The sequence below is a fragment of the Trachypithecus francoisi genome, unplaced genomic scaffold (genome assembly GCF_009764315.1).
Source record: "Trachypithecus francoisi isolate TF-2019V2 unplaced genomic scaffold, Tfra_2.0 Lachesis_group10, whole genome shotgun sequence".
Classification (NCBI taxonomy): Eukaryota; Metazoa; Chordata; class Mammalia; order Primates; family Cercopithecidae; genus Trachypithecus; species Trachypithecus francoisi.
Window position 1 is genome coordinate 36,653,727 of NW_022681455.1, and position 17,288 is coordinate 36,671,014.

Sequence of the window (17,288 nt, forward strand, 5' to 3'; positions counted from 1 at the left end):
AACACTCAACTCTGCTCACCAATGACATGAATATGTCCCTTGACACACCAAACACAGCACACACAATACACACATTAGTGCTTATACATGCACACACTACAAACACCTGCATTTAGGCAAGAGACTACATGAGTCACTAGCACCCACATACCGAGTTTCACACCAGACACATATACGCCACGGGCATTATTCCCTCCTCACACAAATGATATGTACATTCCACACTATACCAAATACAAAACATACATTTACACCACTGCTGAAAAAACACATTCATCGCACACAAATGGCATGCGTATGAAGGTTACCCATGTACACTAAATCCAACACACCATATATACAAGCCCTAACACATACATGCATCTTACAAACAACATGGACACATACATAGCAAAGTAAATCCAGCACACAAATCCAAATGTGCCACCAGATCCACCCTAAACCCTCTACGCCAAACATGAATAATCACACGTGTAACCACACCTCAGCACACACTACTTATATGTACCATGCCAAACAAAATCACACCCACATCTGACCTACACCTCCCTACATACACCTAGAATGACCAGCCATCCCTGTGTGCCCAGCACTGGCACGGTTTTAGCACTGAAAGTCCTGTGCCCTTGGAAGCCCCTCAATTCTGTGCAATCCCGAACAGTTAGTCACCCTATACATTGTTTAGATGAATTATGCCTGGGACCCCAGTAAACACCAGTTATAAAACCTGAGCTGCTGCCAGGTGCAGGGCTCACGCCTGTAATCCCAGCACTTTGGGAGGCTGAGGCGGGTGAATCACCTGAGGTCAGGAGTTTGAGACCAGCCCGGCCAACATAGTAAAACCCATCTCTACCAAAATACAAAAAGTCACCTGGGCATGGTGGTGCACGCCTGGAATCCCAGCTACTCGGGAGGCTGAGGCAGGAGAATCGCTTGAACCTGGGAGGGGGAGGTTGCGGTGAGCTGAGATTGCGCCATTGCACTCCAGCCTGTGCCACAGAACAGGACTCTGTCTCAAAAAACACAAAACCTGAGCTGCTGTGCGGGAATAGAGATGGGAGCTGCAGTGGCCCGGAGCTAAGGGAACCCAGGTGTGCCTCCCTGAGTACCAAGTCCCCCACCTCCTGTCTAGAGGGCGAAATGTGTTTCAGGGAGGAAACGCCTTAAGAACAATGAGGAGCTGTCAACACCTTCCAAAAAAAGGAAAGAAGCAGAGAGGCCTAACCACACCTGACTTTAGGGTTTTACCCTTGGCAAAGCACTTTTACTGTACTTACCTCATCTGATCCTTACAAAAACATATGAGCATAGGTGCTGCTATGGCAGCGATGCCAGAGAAGTCCAGGTCAGACAGATCAGGTCTGGGAGGAGTCCTATCCCCCTGCTTCCCCTACCCAGACTCCTCCTCTCTTGTCAGCTGTCTGCACACCCTGCTTTATTTCCCATCCTGGCTGAGACACCATGGTTGGAATCAAGAAGCCACCCGTCTTGAGCTACAACCTTCAAAAGCCTTTCATTCCCTCCTAATAGGGCAAGGCGCCAAGGCTGCCCCACCCTAGGGGTGGATTAGGCCTCCGCCTCCCTGTTGGGGTTTAAGGTACATCAAAAGAACTCCCTGCACCAAAATAGCACTTGCAGGCCCTGCCTGGTAGCCTGAAATGATACCAGGAGAGTCCCCTTTTAGGTTAAGGCTTTGTACCTCAAAGACCCATGTTCAAAATGCACCTGTGTCCCTGGGAAGGACTCCCACGCTGCAGCCTCCAGCACCTTCACTGGCATTGTCTTGCCTGTCACTCTGTGCATTGCAACAGACATTGCCTAATGCCAGCTTGCTGACAGAATTAGATTGTCTCTAGCAAGACCTGTGGGAATGGGGCACAGGATAGAATAGTTCTGATCCTGGGTGAGGGATGGTGTGAGAAGGGTCAGTGACTTAGTGAGGGGAAACATGATAGAAGAGGTAGAGGGTGCTGAGAAGCATGGGACATGTCCTTGGCAGAAGTGGAGGAGACCTTGACTCTAAGAAGGAAAGTAGAGGCATTACACAAGCTTTCCAGAGATGACAGGAAGTAAAAAAGGGTTCAGCATATAGGATGGGCATATTTTGGGGAGTAGGGGTCTGTGCCTGAGGAGGGGGCTATTTGTGGGGGGCATTCTGGTTCATAGGTAATCACAGAGCACTCCTCTGGGGAAGTTGAGGGAAAAAAACGTAATGGCATGGGAAAATGTTTGTGATCTGTTGATAAGTGAAGAAAAAACAGAACATAGAGTAGGATCCCTATTTTGTAACAATAGCTGGAAAGACATCAAAACATTAGTGGTGCTTATCCCTGCTGTATCAAGGGTGACTTGCATTTCTTCTTGGAGCCTTTCTAAAGTCTTCAGATGTTCTTCAATGTACTTGGAATATGATTTTTTTTTAATATCATGAAAAGGGTTGTTTCAGAGGAGGATTCATTGATTATTTATTGAGTGCTTATTAAATTCTCCAGTGATGACACCACATGTGATGTGGAGGCTGGAAGCCATAGTCATTGTTGCTCTTAGCTCTAGACATGGTACAGAGGTACAGTTCAGTGCAGAAGGACATGGACTCTGGAACTACACTGCCTGGTTTCAAATCCTTCTTCTGCACCTGTGTGACCTGGGCAAATGGCTTGACCTTTCTGTGTCTTAGTCGCCTCATCCGTAAAATGGAGATAGTAACAGTACCTGTAACAATTAGTTGAGCTGATACATGTGAACACTCAGAAGAGCAACCCATACAGGATAATCACAACCTGGGTGTCAGTGGTTATGGTCGTTAGTGGTTAAGAGCTTTGCCTCTGGAGCCAGCCTGTCTGGGTTCAAATCCTTGCTCTGTTTCTGTCTGGTTTGGGAAGTGGTTTCATCTCTATCTCTACCTCAGTTTCCTAATCTGTGAAATGGGGATAAAAGTAATGGTGCCTCATTCCCGAAATGAGTAATGGTGAAAATTAACCAAGTAACTATGGATAAAGTACTTAGAACTGGGCCTCAGTAAGTGTGAACTACTTTAATTTTTATTATTACTCTTTATTTATTTATTTATTTTTTGGATACAGAGTCTTGCTCTGTCTCCCAGACTGGAGTGTAGTGGCACGATCCCAGCTCACTGCAACCTCTGCCTCCTGGGTCCAAGCGATTGTCCTGTCTCAGCCTCCCAAGTAGCTGTGATTGCAGGCGCCCATCATTACACCCAGCTAGTTTTTGTATTTTTAGTAGAGACAGGGTTTCGCCTTGTTGGCCAGGCTGGTTCTTGGACTCCTGACCTCAAGTGATCCGCCCGCCTCAGCCTCCCAAAGTGCTGGGATTACAGGCGTGAGCCACTACGCCCAGCCTGTTACTCTTGGTGGAGGCAGAGAATGAGGGTGAGGAATAGCACAGCACCCTGTGTAGTGCCAGCCTGGGGTCCAGGATGCATAAATGGTTGCGGTGGGCACTGCAGGATGGCCCCATTCTCTCTCTCTTGCATCTCCTCTGTCCTCCTTCAGCCCGGCTATTCTGGTCCTTCAAGTTTTAGCACTGTGGCCCCCCAGGTGTTACCCACACCCCCCAGAGACCGCTACTTCCCTGATCTTTATTCAGCCACACACAGAGGTGGGTTGATGGTGAAACTGATGAAACGAAGCTTCTAGGACTCTCATTTGGATGGAGGCGCCCAGTATAATTGCCTTCTTTTTCCTGAAGAAGTCCTCTGTCATCGCATAAACTTCAGCCTCACTACACATGGATGGATCTTCTCTTGGTTTTAGGAAGGGGGCTCCCAATTCAGATTTCCACAGCCCCATCAGCTGAAATCTAGCCCCTTTCATTAACTGGACCTGGCCGACCAGAGACCTCCCTGGGTGGTATTTTTGCCCATGTGAGCCTACATATAGATGGATAGTCTCCGACTTATGGTGGTTTGACTTATGAATTTTTTACTTTATCATAAAATTGAGGAACATTATCTATCTATCTATCTATGTCTATATCTATCTGAATATATTCTTGTATTGGTTCTGTTTCTCTGGAGAACCCTGACTAATACAGTAGGTCTGAATGTAAGTTGTCTTCTTCTTTGGAAAAATCATTCTGAATGGGAGTGACTCTTTGTGATGTAGGTGCATGGGCGGGGCAACTGGTCTGGGAGACCTCAGTAGGTCTTGTTTCTGCCCCCCAACTTCTGAGCAGGCTTGGACTTAAACTTTCGGTCATAAACAAGCATTAGGAATTAAGATCACTGCCTGGGCGCGGTAGCTCACGCTTGTAATCCCAGCACTTTGGGAGACTGAGGCGGGTGGATCACCTGAGGTCAGGAGTTCGAGACCAGCCTGTCCAACATGGTGAAACTCCATTTCTACTAAAAATACAAAAACTTTAGCTCGGTGTGGTGGCGGACACCTGTAATCCCAGCTACGCAGGAGGCTGAAGCAGGAGAATCGCTTGAACTCGCGAGGCGGTGGCTGCAGTGAGCCAAGATTGTGCCACTGCACTCCAGCCTGAGTGACAGAGTGAGACCCTGTCTCCAAAAAAAAAAAAAAAAATGAAGATCCCATTCCTCCTCTGCCCTCTCTCCATGTTGTTAGTGGCATGTAAAACTATATGTGTTTTATATGTGTTTGTAACAACAAAAAACTGGAGACATCCTAAATGTTCACCCATGTGATGAAGTCCAATGCAGCAACAAAGGAAAGGGCAGGATTTCTATGTACTGATGTGGAAAGCCACTAAGATAAATTGAGTGAAAAAACAATGTGCCCAACACTGTGTTTCCATTCAAACAGATTAAAAATATATGTATATTGCCTATAGGTCCCCAGTCCCTCATCCACAATTCCCAAATCCAAAAGACTCTGGAAACCAAAACTTTTTTTCTTTGGTTTGTGGCAAATTTATTTGGTAGCAAAACCAGAGCTAAAAGAAAGTGAAGCCATTTGCAGTTTTTAATTATCCCTGTTAGTATGAATACATTACAGCCCACACCTAATGGGACCTACTGCCTTGGTTTGCCTAGGACTGAAGGGGTTCCCTGGACGTGGAACTGGAACAGTCTGGGGCAAACTGGGATGACTGGTCTCCCTAGGTGGAGCCTGCTGGTGTTGTGGAATACAGGCTATATGCACTTTATTACCTGTCTAAAATGGGAAAAAAGTTCTAGATTCTGCAACCCATCTGTGCCCAAGGGTTTTAGCTGAAGGACCTGGATGTTCTTAGACTATCTCTGGGAGGGGGACACAAGCCAGCAGCCACAGCCTCTGGGAAGAAAACGGGTAGCTGGAGGGTAGGGGTAGAAGGGAGAGTTTTCACTGAATAGCCTTTTGCATCTTTTGACTGTGGACCATGGAATGTATTATCTACTCAAAAAATAAATACAGGAAACTATGGGCAAACAAAACGCTCTGCACTTTTGACTAAACTACAAATAGAAATTTAAAGTTTTTGGAAAAATAAATTACTGTGATGCTGTCAAAGCAATGCTTGTCTTTCGGATTCTGCTAATTCCAATGTATCCTGTTCTCAGAGCCATTTGTCTATTGAACCCTAGTCTGGGAGTCTGGCTTTTGGTTTTCTGAGCTCAGAGGGCTTTGTAGGTCTCTCCTAGAGTAGCAGGTAGACTAAAGCTCTTACTTCAGCAGCACGCGCCACAGTCAGGGGTGATTTTTTTTCCTGGTTGGTAGTTACTGTTATTTTGAAAAAATCCAGAACAATCATGAAAAGCAAGTAGAAACAGGCTGGGCCAGCTGAGAGTGACCATATGCCCTGGGTCTCTTGGTGATATAATTAGCTGTTTTCTTCCAGCGTTGAGTGGGTGGCTTACTCTTCTGGCACCCAGCAAGGCCGCATGATGATGCAACAATGCAACAAAAGGCAAGCCCGGGCAAGGCCAGCGGGAGATCTGCCGGCCAGAGTTGCTGATTCGAGGCGATGCACGGGTGTGGGGAGGGCGTTTCAGGGCTGCAGGGAAGTGGGAGGCCCCAACTCCCCAGGAGGCAAAACTGGCCTCCTGCTCACTCAGCCCTGAGCCTTTCCACCCCAAACCCTGACTCCTTCCTTCCTTCCCTCCTCCCTGCTCAGTGGCAGAATCTATTCCTAGTTCACTCACTCTCCCAGGGGTGAAAGGGTCCATTGAGACTTCTAGAAGTGAGATAGGGGGGCCTGTGCAAGGAGAGACTAAATCAGGTTTCCCAAGCCTTGAGGATGGAGGGTGGGGAGCTTTCAATCACCTGGGGAGATTTTTTCAAAATATCTGTACACTTGTGCAGCCGGCGGTCCCTCATCCAATTTTAATTCAGTAGGTTCAGATAGGGCTGGCACATGGAATATATATTTTAATTGTGTTAACTATTATCTAAGATGTTATTAACAATTTTAAAATATATATTAAGAAGAATAAGCCTACTTTACACCCCAAAATAGATAGGCTGTGCACAGCACAACTCCAGGGAGTGCTGTCCACCCAGACTTCCTAATGGTGCCCTGGAGGGGGTAACACAGTGGACCTGCTCCTCTCTCCAGAGGCAGCCATTGCCACCGTTTCTTGTCCCTCTCTCTCTCTCTCTCTTTTTTTTTTTTTTTTTGAGACAGGGTCTCACTCTGCTGCCCAGACTGGAGTGCAGTGGTACAATCTTGGCTCACCGCAGTATTGACCTCCTGGGCTCCTACCTCAGCCTCCCCAGTAGCTGGGACCACAGGCATGTACCACCACACCTGGCTAATTTTTGTATTTTTTTGTAGAGACGGGTCTTCACCATGTTGCCCAGGCTGGTCTCTAACTCCTGGGCTCAAGTGATCCACTTGCCTCGGCCTCTCAAAGTGCTGGGATTACAGGAGTGATGCAGTATGCGGCCCCTCTCGTGTCTTCTTGCAGAGAGAATCTATATGTATACAGGACCTGAGCATTTGGCACAAGGGGTTCTCCCACCCCTATGTTGAGAATCACTGAGCTAGAGGGAGGAAGGTCCAATGGGGGTGATTTCAGGCATATTCAAAAGGGAGAAAGGAGAATTGGGCTTGCCCTGAAGTCTCACTGCAGCAAGCCCCCACCCTCCCGGAGTCCCACACACCCCATTAAGAAACTGTCAGGCTGGGCAGAGTGGCTCACACCTGTAATCCTAGCACTTTGGAAGGCTGAGGTGGGTGGATCACGAGGTCAGGAGTTCGAGACCAGCCTGGCCAATATGGTGAAACCCTGTCTCTACTAAAAATGCAAAAATTAGCTGGGCATGGTGGCATGTGCCTATAGTCCCAGCTGTTAGGAAGGCTGAGGCAGGAGAATCGCTTGATCCCAGGAGGCGGAGGTTGCAGTGAGCTGAGATTGCACCACTGCCCTCCAGCCTGGGCAACAGAGCAAGACTTCGTCTCAAAAGAGAAATAAAAGAAAGAAAGAAAAAGAAAAGAAACTGTCAGGGTCTATGTACCTGCATTTCTGGCAGTAAAAGAACTTTTCTTCTTAATAATCCTTCTACCAGGCCTTCAGGGGATTTTCAGGTGGATTTGCTGACTAAGGGATTTTCTTGCATTTAAGTCCAGTGACTTCTCAGACTTTGATGTTGACTAATTTAGAAAGAAAAAGGAAAAGCTGTGTACCAGGAGGAAATGGGGTCCTGCTGTGTAACTTTAGTCTCACTGTCTCTTTGTGGCCTGGTTTCCTCCTTTGGGAACTGAAGAGGATCATGCCTACCTCATTTTTCTCAGTCTCTCTGGGGAATGGTAAGATTATAGCTATGAAAGCACCATTTTAGACATGCAGATATTGAGGTCCAAGTTCATGTTCTGCCCAGGTGGCATTCTTCTTATTCTTGTGGCCGCGTCCAGAGACTCAGCAGGAAAAGACCCTCTTACCGGAAGACAGGGGAGAGGAAGGAGTCCTGTCTGCTGTGCTCCCAGCTGTGATGGAGATGGCTAGTGGGTCCTCACAAATCTGCGCGGCCCTCTGGGAACTACATTGACCTGTGCATCCGGGGTGCATCCAAGTTTTCACCAATGGAACGTGGGTGGGAGATGATGCCAGTCCCTTCTGAGCCTGGTGTGAAGAAATGCACGTGGCTTCTCTGGCACTTTCCCCTACCTGCAGCTAGAATCAGAGATCACGAGGCCCCAGGGAATGGTGGAGCCACATGGTGGAAAGAAACTAAGAGCCTGAATCACCACATGGAGGGCAGCCACCTGCCCACCTGAATACCTCTATTGGATTCATATGTGAGTGAAAAATAAACTTGTATTGGCTTGTCACTGAAATGTGAGAGTTTGTTTATTACAGGAGCTAATGTCGTCCTATCACACACCCTGACTTTTCTTCGTAAGTCCAATCCTAAGCTGCTAGGATGGATGTTGGAGGAGACATCAGCAATGATTCCTCCCAGCAGGTATAGGGTTGTTAGAAACCACTGAGGATAGGGAATAGGGAATAACACCTCCTCCCTGGCTCTGAGCTTGGCTCCAGTGTGACCACTAGCATTTGGGGCGTGGGGGTTGCAGCTGTCACATTCCACAGTGGCCCCAGTGGCATTACAATTACAGATGACACTTAGAGCCACTCTAGGGAAGCAGAGGCAAGGACAAGCAGCTGATGGCACGGGGAGCAGAAGGGCTGGGGCCACAGCCAGAGCCCTGGATCTGCCTTGACCCCGGTCTGTGTCCCCTCAGCCGAAGCCAGCACTTCCTAGGGGCTCCATTTCTCTGTCTGTATGAGAGTCTAATACACCTGTCCTGGATGGGGGAGGGAGGAGTGTATGGACGGTGAGGAGTGAGAGAATGGATCTGAAACCTGACACCAGTGAGATTCCACACTGCTGTGCAATCAGAGGCCCCGAACCCAAGCCCCTCAGCCTATGCTGAGGCTTTTTCTTGGGAGGGGCTTAAAAAATATGTTAGGGAAGAAAAAAAATCAAAGTGCACAGTTCCTATTATTTTGGGATCATCCAGAAGGCTGTTGTGGGCTAAGGGGCCTGGAGAGGGTGTCTTGGGAGCTTTGAAGGCAGCTCAAAGGACTGAATTCAGAATCTGTGAGCAGCTCCCTTTGCTGCCAAATGTCTATTCTCAGGTGTCACAATCGTTGAAATTCCTCCATTAGGGCTTCATTTCTTTGGATTACTTTTTGTTTCTACACAAAAATGCAAGCAATGGTAATCCCCAATGTGTTCAGGGTTCTAGACTTGTTCCAATAATCCTAAAAGGCACAGGTAGACAGTGAGGCCCAGATACCTGGTGTGGCTGCTTCTTCAATCATGCTTCTTCTGAGAGTGATTATGGGGCAATTCAACTCCTATGTCCAGAAACGCTTACATATGTGCCCTAGAGACATGAATCAAAATACTTTTAGTAGCCCTATGTATAATAACAAAAACTGGCGATAACCCAAATGCCCATTGATAGGAGAATGAATAATTGGATATTTAAAAAACTGAAAATGGGCCGGGCATTGTGGCTCATGCCTGTAATCCCAAGACTTTGGGAGGCTGAGGCTGAAGTTTGAGCCCAGGAGTTTGAGACCAGCCTGGGTAACATAGGGAGACACCATCTCTATTGAAAAAAAAAATTAGCCAGACACCTTAGTGTGTACCTGTGGTTCCAGCTACTTGGGAGGCTGAAGTGCAAGGATTGCTTGAGGCTGAGAGGTTAAGGCTGCAGTGAGCCATGATCACACCACTGTACTCCAGCCTGGGCGGCAGAGTGAGGCCCTGTCTCAAAACAAATAGGTAAATAAAAATAAAAATCGGAAAATGATTGAACCACGTTTAAATTATATATTGCTGCCTAACAAATCATGTTAAAACACAGTGACAACCACGATCATTTATTTGCTCACATTATATAATTCAGTCAGGGGTTTGGCTCCACCTGTGGAGGTTCAACTGGAGGTGGGGATCGACTCTCAAGATAGTTCTCTTATGGCTGGCAAGTTGATGATGACTGTTTGCTGGGAGATCTGCTGGAACTCTTAGCTAGTGGGCCTTGGTTATCCTGCATGTGACCTCTCCACAAGACTTCTCACAGCATGTTGCTCTCAGAGTAATCGAACTTCTTACATGGTGGCTTAAGGTCCCTAAGATTCCAAAAGCAACAGAAATTATTATACCTTCTTAAGGCTTAGGTCTGGAATGGGCACAGGGTTACTTCTGTCCCATTCTATTGGCTAAAAGAGTTACAAGCCAGAAATGTTCAAGGGGAGGCAACTACAAAAGAGTGTGAATACCCAGAGGTATACCTCACTGGGTGACATTGACTTCCACAAACCACAACCACCCACAACCATATGCATAAATATTAGGTTAGGTTATGTTTCAGTATCAAATAACCTCTACATTTCAGTGACTTCACACACAAATGGTTACTTTTTTCTTATATACATATCCCATAGAAGTTGCTGGGGCACTCTGCTCCGCACATTCACTCAGGGATCCAGGCTGATGGAGGCTCTACCATGTTGTAGTGGCACCATTGCACCATCTGAGACACGAGACCTCACTTTTGCCACAACTGTGAAGGACAGAAAGGCTCGAGAATTTCACCTGGCCTTAGCTCTAAAAAGGTAAATGTCACTTATGTTCACATTTCATCAGCTAGGACCAGTCACATGACCCCATCTACACTGTAAGTGGGGCTGGGAAATGGAGAACATCTGGAAAAATGGCTGAGCATTACTGTCTTGGCCACATGTGATAGAACTATTTAAAACAAAAGAAAGTTGTAGATAAAATGCAAGGTAGTGTTCGCTTTGGGGTAGGGGTGGAACACACAAGAAAGTATCAGTGATTTGTAATATTCTAGTTTTTGGTTTGAGCGGTGAGTGTTAATTATTTTTTAAAACAAATGAATGAATGAACAGACAAATGAATAAATGAAAGACAGGGCTCGGAAGCAGCAGCACTGAAGCCTAACCTCAGAGTACAGGCCAAAAATGACCCTTCAATAAACATTCACTGAGTTCCCAGCTGAAGCTGGTAGACCTCTCCAAGGTACAAAGATGAATAAAATATGGGCTCAACCCCTCCAGGTGCCCAGCTCAGAGGATTCAGTAGACACATAAACCAAGCAGGTGGGCAAAGCACAGTGGAGAGTCTTGCTCAGTGGGAGCTCTGGGAGCTAGAGGGAGCCCGGAGAAGGCCTTACCCCAAGTCACATGTGTTGGGTCATGAAGAATCAATAGGAATTCAAAAGGTGGAGAATGCAGTGGAGATGGGGCAAGTTGGTCAGGGACACTCATTTTACCAAGAGAGAAAGATTTGTGCAAAGGCACAAAGAGGCCTTCACCCCTCAGTTGGCCTGTGTTCACAGCATTTCCTCACTGCCTTCTAGTCCCTAAATGATCTGATCAACTTACTCCCTCTGCACTGCACCACCCAGAACCTTCTGCAAGAGCCAGGCACTTGTCCTCCACAGTGGCTGCCATGAGTGTTGGCTGCTGATGCTTACAGCCAAGTCCTTCCCTGGCCTTAGAGGAGGAAGCTCTCTTGCCTGAGGTCATGCACTCCCCTACTGCAGGGGCAGCCACATCCACATCCAGATGACTGTTTGGAAACCCAGGGTGTAAGGACCTAGCTCTCACGCTTCAACTCAGCGAACTCTGCGGGACCATCCCAGCTTCAGGGGTCCTGGTGGGATCAGCCAAGGCCTCTCCGGGCCTCCAGCCTCCAGCAGACACCACGTCTTCTCTCTGCCCAATTCTGTTGCTTTTATATCCAGACAAGTGTTGATTGTGAATGCACTCCCCAATAAACTTCCTTCAAGCAAAACTCTTATGTGTTTTCTGGGAAACCTACCTAAGATATCCACTAAAATGCAGATAATTACTAAATTCCAAGGGATGCCTTTCCTAGGGATGCACAGCAATTATCATTATAACTAATATTCATGGAGTGATTTCTATGTGCCAGGCTAAGCACTTTGCTTTTAAGATCACATTTAATGAAGAACAGAGCCTCACAGTAAGAATACAAGTCTTTTCTTTTCTTTTATTTATTTATTTTTTTGAGACAGAGTTTTGCTCTTGTTGCCCAGGCTGGAGTGCAATGGCGCAATCTCAGCTCACTGCAACCTCCGCCTCCCGAGTTCAAGTGATTCTCCTGCCTCAGCCTCCCAAGTAGCTGGGATTACAGGCATGTACCATCATACCTGGCTAATTTTTGAATTTTTAGCAGAGACGGGGGTTTCATCATGTTTCATCATGTTGGTCAAGCTGGTCTCGAACTCCTGATCTCAAATTATCTGCCTGCCTCAGCCTCCCAAAGGGCTGGAATTATAGGTGTGAGCCACCATGCCAGGCCTATTTATTTACTTATTTATTTTTGAGACAGAGTTTCACTCTGTCGCCTTGGCTGGAGTGCAATGGCGCAATCCTGGCTCACTGCAACCTCCGTCTCCCAGGTTCAAGCAATTCTCCTGCCCCAGTCTCCCAAGTAGCTGGGATTACAGGTGCCTGCCACTATGCCTGGCTAATTTTTTTGTAGTTTTTAGTAGAGACGGGTTTCACCATGTTGGCCAGGCTGGTCTCAAAGTCCTGAACTCAGGTGATCCACGTGCCTTGGCCTCTCAAGTGCTGGGATTACAGGCATGAGCCACCATGCCTGGCCAGGCCTATTTATTTTTATTTTCAATTTTTTTTAAGGCTAGTCAAATAAAGCAGTGGGAGTGGAGAAGGAGCAAATAAACCTGTAACTGGTTGTGATCAATTAGTTGTAAACACCACCGCACTCAGACCAACCTAAAGAAATGAATTTCTTTTTTTTTTTTTTTTTTTTTTGAGACGGAGTCTCGCTCTGTCACCCAAGCTGGAGTGCACTGGCCAGATCTCAGCTCACTGCAAGCTCCGCCTCCCAGGTTCACGCCATTCTCCTGCCTCAGCCTCCCGAGTAGCTGGGACTACAGGCGCCCGCCACCTCGCCCGGCTAGTTTTTTGTATTTTTTAGTAGAGACGGGTTTCACCGTGTTAGCCAGGATGGTCTCGATCTCCTGACCTTGTGATCCGCCCGCCTCGGCCTCCCAAAGTGCTGGGATTACAGGCTTAAGCCACCGCGCCCGGCCAAGAAATGAATTTCTAATGGTGAAATTTCAGGCTTAGGCAGTAGTAGGCTTGGGAATCTGGAGGTGTTTGTGTTGCACAAATTCTGTCACAAATTTCCCTGCCTTAATGTATGCTCAGTCCTGATCCTTATGTTGACTGGGTAAAGCCCCCAACAGGGCAGGGTGTTAGTTCCCAAAGTCATTCTTCTAAAAAAAATAACAAAACAAAAAAAAATCCAGGCATGGTGGCTCATGCCTGTAATCTCAGCACTTTGGGAGGCAGAGGCAGGTGGATCACCTGGGGTCAGGAGTTGGAGACTAGCCTGGCCAACATGGTGAAATCCTGTCTCTACTAAAATACAAACATTAGGCGGGGTGAGTCGTCATCCGATGTCTGGCCGTGAGATGTTTCGGGAGCTGGGGTCTCCCCCACCGCAGACTTGACGAAGGGCCTTGTTTTAGGAATCAATTCCAAAGAAAAAGAAGATGATGTGCCACCGTTCACAAGTGCAGGAGAGAATTTTGATAAATTGATAGCTGGAAAGCTGAGAGAAACTTTGAACATATCTGGACCACCTCTGAAGGCAGGCAAGACTTGAACCTTTTGTGGTCTGCATCAGGACTTCCCCAGCGTGCTGCTAGTTGGCCTCAGCATAAAGGCAGCCAGAATCGACGAACAGGAAAACTGGCGTGAAGGCAAAGAAAACATCAGAGCTGCTCTTGCAGCGGGATGCAGGCAGATTCAAGACCTGGAGCTCTCTTCCGTGGAGGTGGAACCCTGTGGAGACACTCAGGCTGCTGAGGAGGGAGCGGTGCTTGGTCTCTATGAATACGATGACCTAAAGCAAAAGAAGAAGATGACCATGTCGGCGAAGCTCTATGGAAGTGGGGCTCAGGAGGCCTGGCAGAAAGGAGTTCTGTTTGCTTGTGGGCAGAACTTGGCACGTCACTTGATGGAGACACAAGCCAATGAGATGATGCCAACCAGATTTGCTGAAATTATTGAGAAGAATCTCAAAAGTGCTAATAGTACTGAGGTTCATATCAGACCCAGGTCTTGGATAGAGGAACAGGCAATGGGATCATTCCTCAGTGTGGCCAAAGGATCTGACGAGCCCCCAGTCTTCTTGGAAATTCACTACAAAGGCAGCCCCAATGCAAACAAGCCACCTCTGGTGTTTGTTGGGAAAGGAATTACCTTTGACAGTGGTGGTATCTCCATCAAGGCTTCTGCAAATATGGACCTCATGAGGGCTGACATGGGAGGAGCTGCAACTATATGCTCAGGCATTGTGTCTGCTGCAAAGCTCAATTTGCCCATTAATATTACAGGTCTGGCCCCTCTTTGTGAAAATATGCCTAGCAGCAAGGTCAACAAGCTGGGGGATGTTGTTAGAGCCAGGAACGGGAAGACTATTCAGGTTGATAACACTGATGCCGAGGGGAGGCTCATATTGGCTGATGTGCTCTGTTACGTGCACACGTTTAACCCGAAGATCATCCTTAATGCTACCACCTTAACAGGTGCCTTGGATATAGCTTTGGGGTCAGGTGCCACTGGGGTCTTTACCAATTTATCCTGGCTCTGGAACAAGCTCTTTGAGGCCAGCATTGAAACAGGGGACCGCGTCTGGAGGATGCCTCTCTTCAAACATTATACAAGACAGATTGTAGATTGCCAGCTGGCGGATGTTAACAACGTTGGAAAATAGAGATGTGCGGGGGCATGTACAGCTGCGGCATTCCTGAGAGAATTCGTGACTCATCCTAAGTGGGCACATTTAGACACAGCAGGCATGATGACCCAACAAAGATGAGGTTCCCTATCTATGGAAAGGCATGACCGGGAGGCCCACAAGAACTCTCATAGACATCTTACTTCGTTTCAGTCAAGACAGTGCTTAGTTCAGATACTCAAAAATGTCTTCACTCTGTCTTAAATTGGACAGTTGAACTTAAAAGATTTTTGAATGAATGGATGAAAATCTTTTAAAGGAGACAAAGGATGGTATTTAAAAATGTAGAACACAATGAAATTTTTATGCCTTGATTTTTTTTTTCATTTTACACAAAGATTTGTGTTTTTTATTTTTTGTTTTTTGTTTTTTTTTTTTTTTGAGACGGAGTCTCACTCTGTCGCCGAGGCTGGAGTGCAGTGGCGCGATCTCGGCTCACTGCAAACTCCGCCTCCTAGTTTCAAGTGATTCTCCCTGCTCAGCCTCCTGCATAGCTGTGACTACAGACGCCCACCACCACGCCCGGCTGATTTTTGCATTTTTAGTAGAGACGGGGTTTCACCGTATTGGCCAGGCTGGTCTCAAACTCCTGACCTTGTGATCTACCCGCCTCGACCTCCCAAAGTGCTGGGATTACAGGTGTGAGCCACCACGTCCAGCCAGTATGTTTTTAATTGAGAAGCAAAATTGTACTTCAGATTTGTGATGCTAGGAACATGAGCAAGCTGAAAATTACTATGCACTTGTCAGAAACAATAAATCCAACTTTTTGTGCAAAAAAAAAAAAAAATACAAGCATTAGCTGGGCACAGTGGCACATGCCTGTAATCCCAGCTACTTGGGAGGCTGAGGCAGAAGAATTGCTTGAACCCGGGAAGCGGAGACTGCAGTGAGCTGAGATTGTGCCACTGCTGACTTGGTCTCAAAAAACAAAACAAAACAGAAAAACAAAATGAAAACAAAAAGCCAAGGCTGCTTCTGCTCAATAATGTTCTATCTTTGTTCCGCCTCTTCTCTGGGGTCTCACTTCTTGGGAGCCTGTGTGGAGGTGAATTCCTCTGAAAGCTGACTGCCCCTATTTGGGACTCCCCAGTCTCTTTCTGAGAAATGGTGACATTGTTCCCAGCACTTCCTCTCCTTTCCTAGGCAGCTCCTGCAGCCACCACTAAGCCTTCCTCACATCCTCCTTCTTCAGGTTTGGGCTTTCCACCTTTCACCATTCCCCTACCCCACGCTGCTCCACCGCAGTCTGGGGAGGGGGCTGGTCTGGGCGCTCTTGTTCCCCATGCTGAGCCTCCCTCCATCCCTATGCTGCCTGCTTCCTGGGAACATGCTTGGGCAGCAGGCTGTGGCTCTGATTGGCTTTCTGACCGTCAGGAACATGTCCCAACATGTTGAGCTCTGGCATAGAAGAGGCTGGTGGCTATTTTGTCCTCGGACTGCCTGTTTTCAGGTGAGGAAGGGAATGGTAGGAGACAGGCGACCTCTAGAGACCCCAGGTAGACCTTGGCCTGTTACACTGAATAGGGTATGTGATCTGCCGGCAGATGCTTGGGACAGGGCTGGAATCTGGTGCATGTGTGCTTGTGTGAATGTGTGCTGGGAGTCAGATTTTGTGTGTGACTTCTAACAACCTACTCCCTTGCCTTCCTCAGGGCAGAGGTCCTCCCTTAGAGTGTGTCTGTGTACACATTCAAGTGCATGGTTGCAAACTTTTTTTTTTAAAGCACTGAATAGTACTAGACACTTAGTAGGTACTTAAGAAACATTGAATGTGGTGGTGGTGGTGAGCTAGAAATTATAAAAAAAATTCTTTCCCAAAAACAACAACAAAAAGAATTATTTCATTGTGAAGCTCAGTACCACAAAACTTTAAATAATTCATTACAAGCCTTTATTAAAAAATTTTTTTTCGCCCAAAGTAAACAGACAATGTCTAGTCTATTTGAAATGCCTGAAAGCAGAGGGGCTTCAGGACAGTGGGAGGAGATGCCTGTCCTCTGCTGGACATTTGACAACCCACCCTTTGGATGGTTTGAATGTATAGGAGGGAAGGTGCAGACAGCAGTGGGGCTTAGAGTGGGGTCCTGAGGCCGTGCTGTGGCCTTTCTGGGGTTTAGCCACAATCCTGGCCTGACTCTAGGACCAGGCAGGCCAAGGGGGTCTACTGCTGTGTCCTCCTACCCCTACGGGCTGCTATCCCCACAGCAGAGGAGAAAGAAGCCTGTCCTCCCCGAGGTCAGCTGCGTTAAAGGAAGAAGACTGGGCATGTCTGGGCAGAGATTTCCAGACTCTGAGCAGCCTGAGATGTAAGTGATTGTAGCTGCTCCAAGCCTAGGTTCTGTTTTTTAGTGGGATTTCTGTTCAGATGAACAATCCATCCTCTGCAATTTTTTAAAAGCAAAACTGCAGATGTTTCAGGCTCAGAAAGGAGGCAAAGGTGAAGTCCAAGGGAGGGCAGGGGTGTGGGGTAGATGGGAGTGGATAGACATGTCATTCATCTCTGTGTCTGTCAGAAGCACCAGTAGACACTTCCAGAATTGTCCT

General features: G+C 47.3%; 1 pseudogene; it reads left to right on the plus strand.

The window, feature by feature from the left end:
• Window positions 1-13,381: 13,381 nt before the first annotated feature.
• On the plus strand, window positions 13,382-15,042 carry LOC117087132 (annotated as a pseudogene).
• Window positions 15,043-17,288: the final 2,246 nt, after the last annotated feature.